This window comes from Xyrauchen texanus, chromosome 41, assembly GCF_025860055.1.
Source record: "Xyrauchen texanus isolate HMW12.3.18 chromosome 41, RBS_HiC_50CHRs, whole genome shotgun sequence".
NCBI lineage: Eukaryota > Metazoa > Chordata > Actinopteri > Cypriniformes > Catostomidae > Xyrauchen > Xyrauchen texanus.
Window position 1 is genome coordinate 34,878,719 of NC_068316.1, and position 15,370 is coordinate 34,894,088.

A 15,370-nucleotide genomic window follows, 5' to 3' on the forward strand; every position below is an offset into this window, starting at 1 on the left:
GTAAATGTACACACAAATGATGATCAAAAATGTAAAAAATCCCATTGATTTACAATGGCTGAGCAAAAGTGCCCCCTCTACTGGATAAATATGGTCTACATGTAAAATCCCATTCACTTACATTGGCTGAGCAAAGAGGCTCCCTCTACTGGAGTAACTCTGTCTACCACATGCAGCTCTCCTGTTTAATCTCTCTAATGCAGCATTTCGGTCTCCTAGTGGGTGGAGCTCCAGACTTAGAAGCCAGAAGACATTTTGCATCTGGACGAAGGTAGGTCAAGTTTTAATGCTTTCCAGTTTGAACATTCAAGCGATTTTACACTATTCAACTCAACAAAGGCAAAACAACTCAAATAAATGTTTGCAAGCTGTTTGTGTGACACAGCGAGCGAGCCGCGTTGCGTCTAACGTTCGCACGCCGATGAGAGTTCGCTTTCCCTTCTTGCGTTTGAACGGACAATTTCATACACCAAAATACATGATATATTTGGGTGTCTGCTATATCTCAAGTGAACAAACAGTTGATCAATAAATCGGGTATCAATATATTTAATTATTAATTAATGCAGTGATCAACATTGATGCCGCTAGTGGTGTCCTGTTAGATTTTTCTCTATCGAAACAGCATTAACAGCTTAAACAAAATACTGCGTTATTAACAAAATACTGCGTTATTAACAAAATACTGCGTTATTTTTGCCCATACTATACATTTAATACATCGTCACAAACTATGAAAGTTGTACTTTTACAATACACTTACAATAACAACAAAACCTTGTGCTTTTGTAAAATAAAGAAAATAAACCGGGTGTGCCGTCTCCGTCTTAGTTTTTATGACGTGTTTCAGAAAAATAATCGCTAACAGAAACGTACATGAAACATATGTCTTCACGAAGGTTTGTCGGTTGTATACAATGTTTGCCTGTTTGAACATTCAAGCGATTTTACACTATTCAACTCAACAAATGTGAAAACAACTCAAATACATGTTTGCGAGCTGTTTGTGTGACACAGTGAGCCGCGTCACGTAACGCACGCACGCCGATGAGACTTTGCTTTCGCTGCTGCTTGCGTCTGAACGGACAATTTCATACAACAAAGTGTAAAAATACATGATATATTGAGGAGCCTGTTATGTCAAGTGAACAAACAGTTGAGAAAGAAATCTTGTATAATTATATTGAATTCTGGCATTATTCCAGGTGACATCCTGTTAGATGTTTCTCTCGAAACAGCAGAAACAACTTAAATAAAATACTGCGTCATTTTTGCCCATACAGAAACATGCGAGTCATCATTACGAACTATGAAATGTGTCCTTTTATTTGTGTACAATTACAATAACAACAAAACCTTGTGCTTTTGTAAAATAAAGAAAGTAAACCGGGTGCTCAGTCTGTCTTCACGATAATCTTTCTGAAACACGTCACAAAATTCACGCAGTCTGTATTTTATCACCTCACACCCATAATCTCTGAAATGAATACAGATGCAACAAGCACGCACATAAGGTAAATAATGATACTTCACAGTTCTCAAAAGATTAAACTGGACTGTGCCTTGAATATCGTATCATGCGATAAAAGCCTCTTAAAGAGACAGTAACAATTTAGACTTCGCCCAGTGCATTGACATCCGAGGTAATTGAAAAGTACAAATGGTATTATTTTAAGTTTTTTTTATTTCTCTCTTACGTGGTAGAATGCCACGTTTTTGAATGGCATGTAAAATTTAAAAATAATCACTCAATCTCCATTTCTTTTCACTGGATCTGTTGCTATTTTAATGATTTCAAAATCAAAGCACTGACCATTTAAAGTGTGAGCTTGTACATTTTGAAATAGTTATAAACAGTCACAGCTATGCAGTGTTATTATGTGCCTAGATAGTCTTTCAAATAAAATTAGTTTACCCCAAATAGATATTTCTCTCATCATTTACTCACCCTCTTTCTACCCCAGATGTGTATTTCTTTCTTTCTCAGCCCTGTTGGTGCTTTCAATGCACTTGAATGGTGATCAGAACTCACATCAACAAAAATCACATAAATGCAACATAAAAAGTAACCCATAACACTCCAGTGGTTTAATCCATACTTTCAGAAGGGATATTATAGGTGTGGGTGTGAAAAAGATCAATATATGTAGTATATAGAGTATTTTTATTTTTTTTACTATAAATTGTCCACCCTGCTCAGGAGGGGTGATATGCTTATGTAAATCACAAAAAAAAAAAAACTGAAAAAGAACTCTTAAGAGAGAAGAGCACTTGTGAAAGTGAAAGTAGAGATTTATAGTAAAAAATGACTTAATTATTGATCTGTTTCTCACCACTTCTCATTTACTTACATTGATAAGACCAACAGAGCTGAGATATTCTTCTAAACATCTTCATTCAATTTCTGCAGAAGAAAGTCATACACATCTGGGACTGCATGAGGGTGAGGAAATGATCAAATATCCCTTTAACATTCACTTATTTTTACAATGCATAAAATGAATGCTAATTTGGTACATTGATACTACTGGCCAACAGGAACCCACAAACCAAGAATGGCCAACATTCGCCCCTAGGGGGCGCTACAGGCCATGCCAAAATTCCCATTTTCTGGTCAAAAATGTTCTTATTTGGTACATTGATAGTACAGGCCAACAGGAACCCACAAACCAAGAATGGACCACATTTGCCAATAGGGGGCGCTACAGGAAATGCAAAAATTCTAATTTTCCGGTCAAAAATTTTCTAATATGGTACATTGATACTACAGGCCAACAGGAACCCACAAACCAAGAATGGCCCACATTCGCCCTTTATGGGGCGCTACAGACCACGCCCAAAAGTCTCATTTTCTGTTCAAAAATGTTCTAAATTGCTACTTTGATACTACAGGCCAACAGAAACCCACAAATCAAGAATGGCCCACATTCACCCTTAGGGGGTGCTACAGACCACGCCCAAATGTCCAATTTTCAAACTGATGGCATTTTCACCCAATTTGTCAAATTTGTCTGAAACTTAATGTACATTCCTCATTTCAGATACCATTTCCACGCCATTTAACCAATTCTTCTGAAACTTGGTGTACATGCCTCATTTCTCATTGGGACCAAAAAAGCCTCAAGGATCCATAAGGTCCGGTATGATGGATTTTCCTGTACACTGAAAATGTTTCGTTTAGGATTCAGACAGAAATACGTGTTTTTTGTATTCATCCATTGAGAGGGTTTAACCCCAACCCTCTACTGATCAATTTTAAATGATTTGCCATTTTGAGGAGGAATCCGCATTGCTGCTTGCAGCTATATTATTTACATTATATTCATGATGTTAGCCAGAGGGGAACTGGCCCCAACAGTGAGTCTGGTTTCTCCCAAGGTTATGTTTCTCTATTAATCCACATCTTATGGAGTTTTGTGTTCCTTGCCACAGTCGCCTACAGCTTGCTCACTGGAGTTATTAATACAACTATTATTTAATTATTTTTTAACACGATTAAGAATCGTATTTTATCTAATTACACAATGATGATTCATCGACTTTATAGACATTACAGTTTTATCGTCTGTTAATGCTGATATTCTGTAAAGCTGCTTTGAAATGATGTGTGTTGTGAAAGGCGCTATACAAATAAAATTGACTTGACTTGACTTAGGAATAATATCTTCAAGTTGAAGTGTGACTGGGCTGTGATCGGCTATCAATATATTATGATATTTAGTGTTATTTGTATTAGTTTATTCAGAAGTTGCCAAAAAGTAATCAATTCTAGTGTATGAGAAGAAAATATTATATACATTGTGACAAAAATTATTTATGACCTATGATTTATGACCTAATGGGTGTACATTTGACCTTTGCATTTAATTTTAGCTGGTCACTTTAAAATTATGAATAAATGGTTAACAAAGACAAAGTATTATTTTACTTTTGACAGACGAGAAAATATGTTTTTTAAACAAAATGTATCAAGTTGTCAAGCACAACAAAGTCACTTGTAAATGATAAATAAATGGTTTAACAAACATAACGTTTGGCATTAGTTTAACTAACAGGGTTCCCCTTCTGTCACTCACTCGACTCCAAGTTGGGTCGAATGAAGTGACACAAGTGACACAAGGGGTCTTCCTTGGGAGCATGCTGTGCTTCGACAGCACTTCATTGTCTTAAAAGAGTGTTCTCCTCCTAAAAGAGTTTTATTTTCTCTAAAAGAGTTTGAGTTTTCCATAAAAGAGCAATACACTGCAGGCGTTGAACGTCCTTTTCAGAACGCGTCTTTTTCGAGATGCCCTTCCACCTCTGTGTAGTTAATGGATGTGGTCGATATCTCTCCTAGACAGATGGCCACAGACGCTGCCATGTGTGCTTGGGCAGCGATCACACTCAGGTGGCGTCCGTGGATGATTCATGTACTCACTGCAAGAACATGAACATGGCAACATTGCGCTTGCGTCTCTCCTTTCTAGTCAAGTCAAGTGGTTTTTATTGTCTTTCAACCATATACAGTTAGTACAGTACACAGCGAAATGAGACAACGTTCCTCCAGGACCATGATGCTGCATAAATCAAGATAGGACAAACACACAACCACATGAGACTACACAGACTAAATAACATTTCTACATAAAGTGCACATGCAAACGTGCGCCAAAATAATGGGACAGTACAATACATTACTAAAAGGAACAGGACAATAGGCACAGTGAGAGACAGTGCAGCGCCGACCAGTACACATTTGTAATTAAGTAGTGCAAAAAGATGACACTTTCTAAAATGCTAAATATAAACATAACATACTATGAAATAGTGTTCTATGGACATAACAGTGGTAGCAGCCAGGTATAAAGTAACAATGAATTAAAGTGCAACTCTGACATGTGCAAAAGTTGGATGGTGTACAGGTGTGTGTGTGTGTGTGTGTGTGTGTGTGTGTGTGTGTGTGTGTGTGTGTGTGTGTGAGCGTGTATTTATCACTTTGTGGGGACCAAATGTCCCCATAAGGATAGTAAAACCCGAAATTTTTGACCTTGTGGGGACATTTTGTCGGTCCCCATGAGGAAAACAGCTTATAAATCATACTAAATTATGTTTTTTGAAAATGTAAAAATGCAGAACGTTTTCTGTGAGGGTTAGGCTTAGGGGTAGGGTTAGGTTTAGGAGACAGATTATAAAGTTTGTACAGTATAAAAACCATTATGTCTATGGAAAGTCCCCATAAAACATGGAAACACTACGTGTGTGTGTGTGTGTGTGTGTGTGTGTGTGTGTGTGTGTGTGTGTGTGTGTGTGTGTGTGTGAACTGACAGCTTTGTAAACTAGAAAATACAACAACATTTAAACAAACAACTATTTACAAACTCTACAACAAACACAAATCCATTTGTGGCAATAGAAGAACTTTTGTGAGTAAATGCAGTCCTGTAAACATGTCACTTAATCAGTTATTGGTAGACGGTTAGTTGTTTTCTTGAAATAAAAATCGGTAAAGTTAAGATCAGTTGGCATCCCAACAGAACACATTTTTGTTTTACATGTACAAGTGTCTGAGTGTGGGGTTTGAGCCAGGAATGAGTCAATTAATACCAAAAATATTGGTGTCACGGTAAACTCAGTCTTTGCATTTGACTCAACGATACCATGAATGTAGTTTACGAGTTAGAATGTCTCAAGTGTGCATAACACAAGTCATTTTATTGTTTTTCAGTATGCTAGCACCCCAATTCTTTGTAATGTTTACAATTGAATTTGCATGAGATTTTATGATAACTGTGTACAGTATACTATAAAAAACTGAACTTTTGATTTTGCAAGTGATTTCAAAAATCTTTCTGTTCTTTGTTGTGGCAAAAATTATTAACCAACCATTATCACTGCGTAAGAGACACTCTGAATCAAACATTCTTTTAAAAGAATTTATTCTTGCAAGAAGGACCCAGTCATAACACAGGAGTTAATCTGTGCCATGAGTGAGATGCTGAAGGGGAGGGCTGACTTGTTTTTTTATACTCTTGCCCAAGGTCTCCCACAGAAGCAGATCCTCCCCCTCTGCATTCCTCAGACACAGGGGCATTCCCTTGCAATGACTATCACTGATCAATGAGTATCAACATTTCTACAACAATTCCCCGCTTTTTATCATTCAAATTACTCAATCAAAATAATAAACTATAAGACAAATTTTAAGTCATATCATCACACTTACACTCTTCTAGTGGTCGACCGATATTGTTTTTTTTTTACAGGCCGATGCCGATCTTTTGAAATCCGGGTCGGCCGATGGCCGATTAATGCTGCCGATTTATTTTGGCTGATATTTGGCCAATATGTGCTTGTTTTTAACCTCTTATTTGAACCTTTTATTTGAAAGATAAAATTTAACACAAATAATTACTTAAGATAGACAAAATTTCTCAACAAATACATTTATTTAACACTTGACCAATCTGCACTTGTACACTTAAATTAAAAATGGGGTCTGTTTCGGAGCACGCGCCGCCTTGGGAACGGTATCTCTTGCGCTGTTTTTATTATTAAACGTGTCCAGCAATTTAGCAACAGTAGCTAGACTGCATTTTACAACAATCACCGATCGCGCTGATTCTGACGTTAAGTTTGAGTAAGTTTACTGCACTTCTGACATAAAATCAGACCCTCAGTCACCTCAGTATAAACAAGAAATAGTGTACAGATTAAGTAGGAAAAACACATCAATTTAACATTTTGGTTATGTCAGCAGGCTATAAAAATACAAAGAATACAAGTATAACAAAATCCCTCATTTCAAACCCTCTCCTTGTACGTCATCTCGTAACACGGGTGACCGCTGCTTATAACCCTCTTTACATATCAAAACATTCTCAGAAAGGGAAGACATACCTAATTTTAACACATTTCACAGTAGCTCTCGCTACTTGTATCATCATATTTGTGTTCATCATCCTCTGGAGAGACATTTTTTGTCATTTTTACCATTTGAACAGACACCCCTGCTTTAACCAGTCTCTGTACTGAGCTGGAAACACATGTTATGATGCATGGTAAACATAACAATATCAACAGTCCTATCACCGCAATTGGTAACACAGTTTGAATCAGCCAATACCCCCATCCTCCCCAGAGATTCATAAGCCAAGTAACCCATGTACTCTCAACTGAACTCATGTGTTCAATTACATTCGTGATGTTGTCGCTGTAATCTGGAATATTGAAACAACAAGACATCCCCAACATTTTGCAAACTCCCCCTTTCTCTGCAGTTAACATATCAAGAACCAACCTGCTTTGAATGACCGCATCTCTTAACTGTTTCATTTCATAATTTATCATTGTCAAAGCATTTACTGTGCTATTAGCTATTGCTAATACTGTCCATGCTAGCCCATTTATCTTATTAATTGTTACTGTTGTACCCACCCCTAAGAACAATGACCACCCCACATTTGCTCCAGGAGTCATCCACGGATCAGATAATGTGTACCCTGCATAGTGCTTTGGCAAAATCTCAGGCAAGATTTCAACGTTTCTTTTTTCCCTTCCCACCCCAGGTGCCTTGTTTGGCAAATACACAGATGTACCCACATTCATCAAAGCTGGGTAACAACACCCTGACCATTTATTTGGCATCTGATGAAATGCCCTGTTGCCACACACCCACACTGCTGCAGGTGAAGTTTCATGTGGCTTGCTGAATGGGCATGTGAAGTTGACTGTCGTTGATGACGGCTGTGCAGTTGTCCACTGTCCTGTCCTTCACGTTGACAGTCAGACCAACCTGCTTTCAACCGTCTCGCATTGTTCAGACAAATGCACACGTCACCCTGTGTCGCTGTCACTCTCAGAGGTGGAATCGCTATATCAGTGTGGTTATATTGCTGCACGTGGTCGCAGTCGTCTGCAGGTCGCTTTGCTGGTGTCTTTCCTTTCTCCAGATCAATCACAGCTTTGAGCACATCAGTCATTTGATGTGGAATCAGACACTTTGTTTCTTTTGCTGTCGCTAAAGTCAGTGGGACAGCTTTCCAAGCATGAGACATTTGCAGACAAAGCCAGCAGCTCGTTGATATCTCCAGTTCTTCCTTTTGCAGCATCGCCAGAGCACAGGCCTTGTTCCCTTAACAACTTATCATGGCCTTCTGCACTTCAGGATTCGCTTGACCTTTTCTCGTGTCTCCGTTTCCCATCCAAGTCATCTCTTCCTCTGTCTCTTGTTCAAGCTCAGGTGCCTCAAAAGGTTTTGTCATCGTTGTTGGAGCTGCTTCAACTACAATAATGTCAATCGTCTCATACCAGTCAGTTCCTTCTTTATCCAGTCCGCAGTAGTACCTGCCTTGATCAGAAATTCTTACTTGTCCCAGCTCTACTCGCATTCCATCCCTGTTGCTGCTGAGTCTGTGGTTCGTTTGTACTCTGAATCTTTTGTCGTTCCCCTTTTGTAGTCGTAGTAGTACGTCTTCACATCGCCCCACTTGCATGGATCTCTGCAGACATAGAAAGGTGCATACTCTTCGCTGGATCCCTCACAGTTCAGACAGTTCCTTTGAAACGGGTTGCAGTTGAAAGTCACATTTGTTCCTTCCTGAATCGTGATGATTTCTCCTTCCAGGCCACGAGTTGGCTCCATGAACATAAATGCGCTTCTCTTGACACGTCGGATGGTATTGTTTTATCGCAGTTGTCTCAGTCCAGTTGGTGTGGTTTTCTGTTGATAACACTCTCAGGCCCTCTGTAAGGTGCAGTATTATCATACAAATTGTCACTGCAAGCAAAGTCATTATGCACATACTCTTACCCAGACCACACATTCCCGGCACTCTGAATGGGTGCCACGGTCTCGGACGCTCCATTTCTTCCATTTGCTAGATCAGTACTGCAGCCATGTGACCAGAATGTGTGAAGGAGTTTAGTCTTTGGAAGCACTCAGAGTCTTATCTGTTTTGCTGATTAACGGTGCCCAGCCAGATGCTGTTTCCACAACTGGGGCTGCCTGCCTCTTCCAGTCTCCTCCCTTCTTGTATCTGGCTCCTCTTAAACACACACAGCTAGAATGCAGGCGTCTGTTGTTAATATTCCTTGAATTATTTTCAGTTCGTACCTTTTCACGATGATTACTGCTTGTGACCACACGATGGGTCCACTCTGCACACAGGCCGTGTTATTCTCTGTGGTTGGCCTTGCTCTTCCACTGATAGTGGTACTCGGTGTTCAAACTTGATCTCGGCGTTTATTGACATTCACTCGGAACAATCTCTTCCTGTTGCTGATTCTCCTGCGATGTGGGCGGAACTTTCCTGCAATGGTTGGCATGAACCCACGTAGCTCTCTCTGCGACCTTCACTGACGTGTGAGTCGTTAGTAGCACTTGGAATGGTGCCAGCCACCTTTTTGCCTTCCAGCTCTTTCTCCTCAGGTCACGAATCACAACGAAATCACCAGGCCTGATTTTATGCAGGAAAGTTTCAGCAACCTTCCCCTGATCGGCTTTCACCTGAACACAAACATTGGACAACAGAGAAGACATTTCTCTGCAATAATTCAACATGTCATTCTCACACAGATCTGGTGATGGCAGCCTCTGTCTACCCCCCTCTATTCCCATGAATGGGGGTCTACCAAAATGTATTTCAAATGGACTTAAATTTGTTTTGACTCTTTTTCTTATTCTGGTGTATATCAACAGAATTGGGAGTGCTTTAACCCATGTGAGCCCAGTTTCCTCACAGTACTTAGCCAATTTGTTCTTGATTGTTTGATTCTCCCTCTCAATAGCGCCTCCACTGGCGGCATGGTAACTGCAGTGTGTTCTCATGTCAAGTCCCAAAAACTGACCCACCTGCTTTATTGCTTCATTGACAAAGTGTGTCCCATTGTCCGAGCTGATTTTTCTTGGAATTCCCCATCTCAGAACAATCTCGGTTAAAAGAGCTTTCGCTACAGCTGCCGAGTCTTGTTTCGAGGTTGGGAAGGCCTCAACCCATTTGGACCACATGTCAACCATCACCAGGCAGTATTTCTGTTTCCCACAAGGGGTTAACTCGATGAAATCCATCATCAGATACTCAAAAGGCCCCCCTGATGGTGGTTGAGATACTATAGGTGTTTTTATCCCTCTTGCCACGTTATGTGTGTTACAAATGACACATTTTTTTCAAAAATGTTCAGCAAATATCGTGAAACCCTTTGTAAACCATAATTCTTTCATTTGCGCAACCATCCCCACTTTTGATACATGGTCTAACCCATGTATCAACTTTCCATAATGAGGAAAGAAGTGTTTGGGTAAACAAGGCATGCCATCACAGCTCATCCACACATTCTCCTGAAAGCTACAGCCAGCTGCCTTCCACCGGTTTTTCTCCTCGCCTGTGGAAAAAGTTTGCATGCTCTGTAAACAAGAAGAAATGTTAAGGTTATTGTCAGATATCAAAGCACACGTAGTCTCTTTTGTTTCCATCGCTGCTGCGGCCTTCGCTGCCGCGTCTGCTCGTGCGTTTCCTGTTGAGACTGAACTGTTATCGTTAGTGTGTGCTGCGCATTTGCAAATCGCGACCTTGTCTGGTAAAAGAATGGCCTCCAAAAGCTCAGACACAAGAGATGCATTTAATATTGGACGACCATCTGACTTCAGAAATTTTCTGTGCTTCCATAAAGCACCAAAATCGTGTGTTACCCCAAAGGCATAACGCGAATCTGTGTAAATTGTCACACATTTGTCTGCCATAAGTTCATACATATGTGCGCTTATGCAAATGTGCATAAGTGCACATTTGTCTGCTTTCACGGCTTGCGCAATCTCAGGTCTCAGAAAAAAGTTCATTAAGGTCTCCTTCTCTGTCCGAGTCGGGAGAAGCTGCTTGTGGTGCTTGTCTTCTGGGCGGAGAGCTGTCGGGGTTCAGTTTAAGGGCTTTCAGCTCCGCCACAGGATAGTGATGATTATACGCCGGCAGCGCCGGCACAATCACCGTTGCATGTGGGGAAACACTAACATACTTTTCATTAGTCGGTTCTGGTGGTGCTGACACACAAACAGATCTTTCACACATTTTATTTTAGTTTTTTCCTTCACCTTTCAATCCTACATGCTAATTCTTTCTGCATTTGCTTTTGTTCTCTTCTATCTGCTTCCTTAAGCCAACAGCCCACTGTCTGTTCACATTCTTTACACACATGTTGAACGCAGCCACAACAACCTCTTTGCGCCCCACTGCCCTGTTCCACTGATTCTCGCACCACTCTCAGTCTAGTCGTGCTCAGTGTTCCCTCCCTGGGGAAATCATGGTATTTGATCAGTTTCTCTATGTCCTGCATACATTTCCTCCCATAGTTTTTTCTCATTTGACAGAAAACCGGTGTATCAAATTTGGCAAGCTTGCTTTGAGATTTCCCCATACTGGCTGTTTCTGTTCCTCTGTGGATTTACCGTTCGACGCACATCTAATAATCTGTCGGACGTCTCCAACAGGTCTGATTTCTTAACCCAAGATCAGCTAAGGGTGCACTCCCTAGTGCTTTGTTAATTACGGTTTGCTCAAAATCTTTTTCTGGAGTACGTTCCAGCGCTCAGTATTTCAGCTAACCTAATTAAAAAAAAATTGCGAGAACTCAGTCTCTGTTTAGAAAACCTCTTGACCCGTTCCATTTTTGCGAGAACTCCGTCTCCGTCTCCGTAGGGGCAGTGGTGGCTCAGTATTTGAGGCTCAGGGTTACTGACCAGAAGGTTGGGGGTTCAAGCCTCAGCACCACCAAGATGCCACTGTTGGGCCCTTGAGCAAGGCACTTAACTCCAGGTTGCTTCGGGGGGGGATTGTCCCTGTAATAAGTGCACTGTAAGTCGCTTTGGATAAAAGCGTTTGCCAAATGCGTAAATGTAAATGTAAATGTTTAGAAAACCTCTTGACCTGTCGTAGGTCTCAGTTTCTGCTCGAGAACCTCTTGTATTCGCACCACAGAAAACAGTCTCAGCCACTATGGTTCGCTCACTCTTATACCAAAAGAAAATAATTTAGTCGTCCCTTACCAGAGATATTTGGGTTGCCACGGGTTCGTTTTCATTTGATTCCAGTGGAGTTTCTCCTGCCCCTGATGCAGTCGGCCCCTCTCTCTTAAGCTTACGAGGTAGAGCTGGAACATCTCAGTCCAGGTGGCCAAACACCGTCCGCACTCAGGTCCAGAAGGCACTTCCAAGGAATCCCACTATTCTGACACCAAATTGTTGTGGCAAAAATTATTAACCAACCATTATCACTGCGTAAGAGACACTCTGAATCAAACAGTCTTTTAAAATAATTTATTCTTGCAAGAAGGACCCAGTCATCACACAGGAGTTAATCTGTGCCATGAGTGAGACGCTGAAGGGGAGGGCTGACTTGTTTTTTTATACCTTTTGCCCAAGGTCTCCCACAGAAGCAGATCCTCCCCTTCTGCATTCCTCAGACACAGGGGCATTCCCTTGCAATATCTATCACTGATCAATGAGTATCAAAATTTCTACAACATCTTTTAAGTAATTATATTTCATTGTTGCCTGTATTACAGAGGGTAATATCTTAAAGAATAAATCTTTACCTTCATGGTTAACAACATTACATGGAGCACTTGATGGACAAAAAGAAAAACTTTTTTGTCTTTTACATTTGCTTGTGTTCTCTAAAGTAAAAATAGCCAGTAAATTTACACTATATGAAACATACACAGCAGAGCCTACATATGTCACGTTATTATTATGTTAGCAGAAATATATACCAGAGAAAACCAAAGAAGGATGTTTTAAAACAGTTAAATAACATTTTGCTTTGAAGAACAAAATAGGGGGAAACAAACACTTTTCTCTTCCTTTTTTCACACGTTTGGTTGTCACCATGTTTTTCAATGAAAGCAAACCATAAAAGGCCAGGAAACTCATGGCACTATCTTGTTTTTCTGAACAGGATCACACAAGACCCCCTCTGGTCTGATCAAGCTGTGAACAGGGGGTATGCGTAATCTGAAGCCCCTCCCACCCCAGGCCTCCGAGTGCCAGTATGAACTCAGTTTCGACTGGAAGCTCTTGTGAATGGACTTTGACCAGAAAAATGTAAGATTCTTTGTGTTACATTTTACAATTAATGTATGATAATTAAAATGTTGTTAATTAAATAATTAAAAAATGTTAAACATGTTTTATTTTAAAGTTTTTTGTCATAATTTTTAAAGTAAATTTGTTGTGCTTGCAAAATAATTTTTAAAAACACATTTTCTTCTCTTGTCAAAAGTAAAATATTAAGGCATTTTTGTTAGAGCTATAGCTGAAATTAAATGCTTTGTTGTTGTGGCAGTACGGAAAACATATGAGGTCTTGATGCTGCATGGCCGAATGGAGGAGGGAAATCAATGATCTAATCATCCACAAGTGAGGAAATGTGTGTGTATATAGGGTGGAGTTGTTGGAGAAGGAAAAGACAGAAGTAGAAGAAAGGAGCTGGTTACCTGAGATAAGAGAGACGCCGTCGCTGTGTTTTTGGCCCGGGTCGATCGCTATGAGTTGCCGGGACGATCGATTGAGTGTTGCGTGCTGACGAGAGCGAGCAAGTTCACCAGGTGAATTCCTGTTTTACAGCATTTAAACCTCTTTCCTTAACAACTTTCCTCCCTGCCATTATTGCCCAGCGCTCAACTCGCATACACACACACACACACACACACACACACACACACACACACACACACCATTTTTGCCACACACAAACCTCCACAAACATTCAGGCACCCACTTTCATGAAGCACTTTGTGATCGTGCTGTTTGGTGTGATTCAATGCACAATAATAATTATTTAATAATGTGTAAAGTGTGATCAGAATTCACTATTTAATGTTCTCTTTTTGTCTGTTCTATTTTTGTCTTTCCATCTCATTACTACTCTCGCCGTATTGGTGAGTGTTGAGTCTGCCGAGGTTTTCAATCCTCCGAGATACTTCTACCTTCGAGGCACCAACTTTCACTCACTTTAAGGTTGTTTTTTTTATATTGTTGGACAACAAAAACGGTGGAACGACTGTAATTGAACTTTTTTTTTGATTTTTCTTGTTTATTGGTGAAAATATATCTGTGAAATTGATTTTGTACTTGAGCCAAAGAGATCGTTTCTATGTTTTTTGTATGATTCCTTATTGATTGCTGAATATAACTGAGAAACTGAACTTTGTGTGTAAATCTTATTCATGTTTTGTAACCGGTGGCTTAACGAGCTATTCTGGGTGAAAACAGTATTATTTTGACAAGATTGACCTTGTCTGGTGCCCGAACTAAGTAAATCAGTTTGTTAATTTGTTTATTAATTTAGAATCTTTTTAATGTGTTGGTTTAAATTCTCTTTGGGGCCACCACTATTACATCGTGTTTTAGTAATATAACACAAAACTTTACTTTTTGTTAAAAAATGGAATGCTAAACTTTTATTTTTGTTAAGCCATTTGTTCATTACCTTTAAAGTGACAATGTTAGTGATATGTTGGACAACCTAATGTTTAAAAACACAATCTTTTTTTTTGTTAAATATAAAAATGTAAGACTATATTTTATTTTTGTTAAGCCATTTGTTCATATTTAAATTGGATGTGTGTTTTGCTGCATAACAATAGTCTTTGTTTTAGAAACACATTTTATCTCATAGTTAAAATATAACAAACTTTTTTTATTAAAGCTAATTCTAATATAGCATAAAATGTATTATTGTGTTTTAGCAACATAACCCTGTTTGTTAAACTAATGTCAAACATTATGTTTGTTAAACCATTTATTCATCATTTTAAAATGAACATCTGAATGATTTTGCTTCAGTAAATATCCACTGTTTTAGAAACACATTTTCACCACTTTGTTAAAAGTATGCCAAGCATTATTTTGACACCTCAGTTTTGTCACCAAAGCATTGCAACCCATTAAAGACACATAATTTAAACACATTTTAAATGTAATACTACTTTTTATGTCTTACAATAATAAAAAAATATCCCCACACTCATAACTTCATCAATTAATTGTTTAATCAATCACAATTTTTTTTTTGTTTGAGTTGAGAGAAAACAAGTCCTATACCATGCATTATTTTGTCACCTCAGTTTTCCATTAAAAATTGTACATCATTAAAGATGAATTATTTTTACTCTTTTAAATACACCGATGGTCTCGGCTACAGTGCGGGAATATCAGAACAGTTGATTAAACAATTAATACCACATCCTGTACAACAGCCGGAGGGAGGGGAGAGGAAGTAAAGCTCAAATGTACACCTGTTAAGTCTCTGGGTTCCCCAAAATGAAGCACTATGTTCCCCCTTTGACTCGGGAACACTACTCGCATGTAAGTAAGAGGATTCGTCCCCACTCTCTTCAAATC

The 15,370-nt window shown here is 39.4% G+C and overlaps 1 long non-coding RNA gene across 1 annotated transcript; it reads left to right on the plus strand.

Moving 5' to 3' along the window:
* The first annotated feature begins 231 nt into the window (after positions 1-231).
* Positions 232-15,080, plus strand: LOC127634636 (uncharacterized). Its single transcript, XR_007969388.1, has 3 exons — positions 232-271; positions 12,924-13,069; positions 13,311-15,080. It is a non-coding gene; the product is annotated as an uncharacterized LOC127634636 (long non-coding RNA).
* Positions 15,081-15,370: the final 290 nt, after the last annotated feature.